The sequence below is a fragment of the Myotis brandtii genome, unplaced genomic scaffold (genome assembly GCF_000412655.1).
Source record: "Myotis brandtii unplaced genomic scaffold, ASM41265v1 scaffold84, whole genome shotgun sequence".
Lineage (NCBI taxonomy): Eukaryota > Metazoa > Chordata > Mammalia > Chiroptera > Vespertilionidae > Myotis > Myotis brandtii.
This window is the reverse complement of record NW_005371410.1, coordinates 278,533-281,038: the sequence shown is the minus strand read 5'-3', so window position 1 is coordinate 281,038 and position 2,506 is coordinate 278,533. Positions and strand designations below refer to the sequence as shown.

Below are 2,506 nucleotides of genomic sequence, written 5' to 3'. Positions count from 1 at the left end.
TCAATTTAGATCTGACTTTTGTGGGAACTTAAGGGAAAAAAGTTGAGACAGGAAATATATGGATTATTTAATCTGATAAAAAAAATAAGCAAACATATTTTTCTAAAGAGACAAGGTTTTTTTCTGGCACTGAATTTAAGGAGAAATTTTGTATGTGTGTGGGTTGTTGTTCAAGGTACACGGAGTAATTTAATAAATATCTTAAAATGTGGTTTTGCAAAAGACAGACTGTTCTTCAAATGAACGTTTATATTAGCATACCGTAAAAACTAAGAGACTTATATTCCATCTTAACCAAGTGAAGATTTCTGTAAGAGACCAAAATAATAATATCATGTAAGTTCCATTCTCCAGATATTACCTAGTATAGGTAATAGATCCTAGCTCTCACTCTCACCTACCTCAGAGCCAAACTCAGAATTTTATCCTGAAAGGATTCAGTGCCAAAAATCCTTGAGGGAGGGATGAAGACCTTGAGACCCCCAGAGCAAGAATGATGGGCCAGGGACAGGTATAGAAACCTACTGGGACAGAAAGCTCCAGATGCCTAGCCAGGGGCAAACTGGGAAAACAAGAACCTCGCCCCAGGGTAACCTATTCTCTCCATTTCATATCACTAGTCAGGCAGCTTGGACCCCTGATCTTCCAAAGTAGATCCAAATTCACTTTTTTTTTTACAATGGACAGACATATTTGTGGTTAGTTTGTTATTCACATTTCTCACCAAACAGCAGGAACTTAATCAAACTCATCCAGTGGAGTTTGTTCCTCTTTCCAGTTACCTATTTCTCTTTCCAAATTGCTACAGATCCTCTCTGTGGTCCAGGTTTAGCTTTTGTCCTCAACTGAAGATAACCCAGCTCTCGTCTACTTTATTTAAAAAACAACCAACCAACAACAAAAAACCCAAAAAACAAAAGCCTGGTTTGGTTAGTGGAGTAATTTCCATTCATTGTTCTCAAGTAAGACCGTAATGCCTTACCAACCTACCAAAAAATGACTTCTGCTTTTGGCATGACAGTAGACCACATAGTCTCCTCTTACAAAACAACTAGAACCTACATAAAACACAATTTTTATTACATTGCTTATATATCACCCGAGGATATTTTTCCATTGATTTTTAGAGAGAATAGAAGAGAGAGGGAAAGACAGAGAGAAATATCAATGTGAGAGAAAGACATCGATTGGTTGCCTCTTGCACATACCACGACCAGGGACCAAGCAGGGAAGAGCCCACATCCAAGGTACATGCCCTTGACCGGAATCGAACCTGGGACCCTTGGGTTCGCAGGCCGACCAAATAGCATTTTCTTTACATAAGCATCTGGTCTCAGGTTTTTCATACTGAGGACATTTGAGATTTCAGTTTGAAGAAAGCCTGAGGTCCTATGAGTAGCATACCCCGACCACCCTTTAATAGCTAGATTGTTTGTATAGGCCAGTGGTCGGCAAACGCTTTAGTCAACAGAGCCAAATATCAACAGTACAACGATTGAAATTTCTTTTGAGAGCCAAATTTTTTAAACTTAAACTATATAGGTAGGTACATTGTTATTAACTTAATTAGGGTACTCCTAAGGCTTAGGAAGAGCCACACTCAAGGGACCAAAGAACCTCATGTGGCTCGCGAGCTGCAGTTTGCCGACCACTGGTATAGGCAGAGGGATTCATCTCTCCATTTTAGATGGCTTGATGTTTGTAGATCTTAGAATACTTGCCTTTAGGGACACTTTTACTTGGAAAATTACAACACTAGTACACAAGTCAAGCTTTAACACATTTAATATTTGCTTGTTGAATGCAATGTCAAAAGATTAAGCATGTTTTACTTTTTCCTCACAAGGACATAAAAATTATGGAAGGGGAACGTAACAGGAACTTTAAAAAAGGTAACAATTTCTTTCTTTTGGTAGCCCTAGGGTGGTTATGACAGATAGGTTCCACGTTTTGTTTGTTTCATTGAACAGGGATTTTGCTGCAAAGTTTTGTTTTTAATATCTGCTTCTGCCTCCCCTTCTGTCAGATCGGCTTCCTGCAGGGCCACCACCAGTTGGTGCTCGGTAGCTTGAAATGCTGTAGGAATCAGGTGGAGGAGGGACCCCCTTTTCCATTGAAGGGGGAAGCCCTCTGTCTTGTCTGACAACCTGATCACGACCATGTGAGTAGAGGTTACTTCGGCTGCTTAAGTAACTGTCTCAACTTCCACCATAGCTGCTGTAGTCATCACAGCGACTGCTTTCCACCGTAAAATGATGGTGCCCTCCTGTAGGTGGAGCACCATGTGAGTTACCATACCTGTCATGTGGATCCCTGCAGGAACCACCACTTGAATGATCTGAATAGTCATGATCACAACGTAGCCCGGTCTATCGCTATAGCCTCTTGATGGATAGTCATCACATCAACTGGAATGACCATAATCATAAGTATAATCTCTCAGTGGTGGTGCATAATCTCTTGTATCACGAGAATTTGGATAATCTCTGTGTGAATAGCTGTCTTT

At 40.4% G+C, this 2,506-nt stretch overlaps 1 pseudogene; it reads right to left on the bottom strand.

The window, feature by feature from the left end:
• Positions 1-1,615: 1,615 nt before the first annotated feature.
• LOC102250407 overlaps positions 1,616-2,506 on the bottom strand; it is a 17,980-nt pseudogene continuing 17,089 nt past the window's right edge.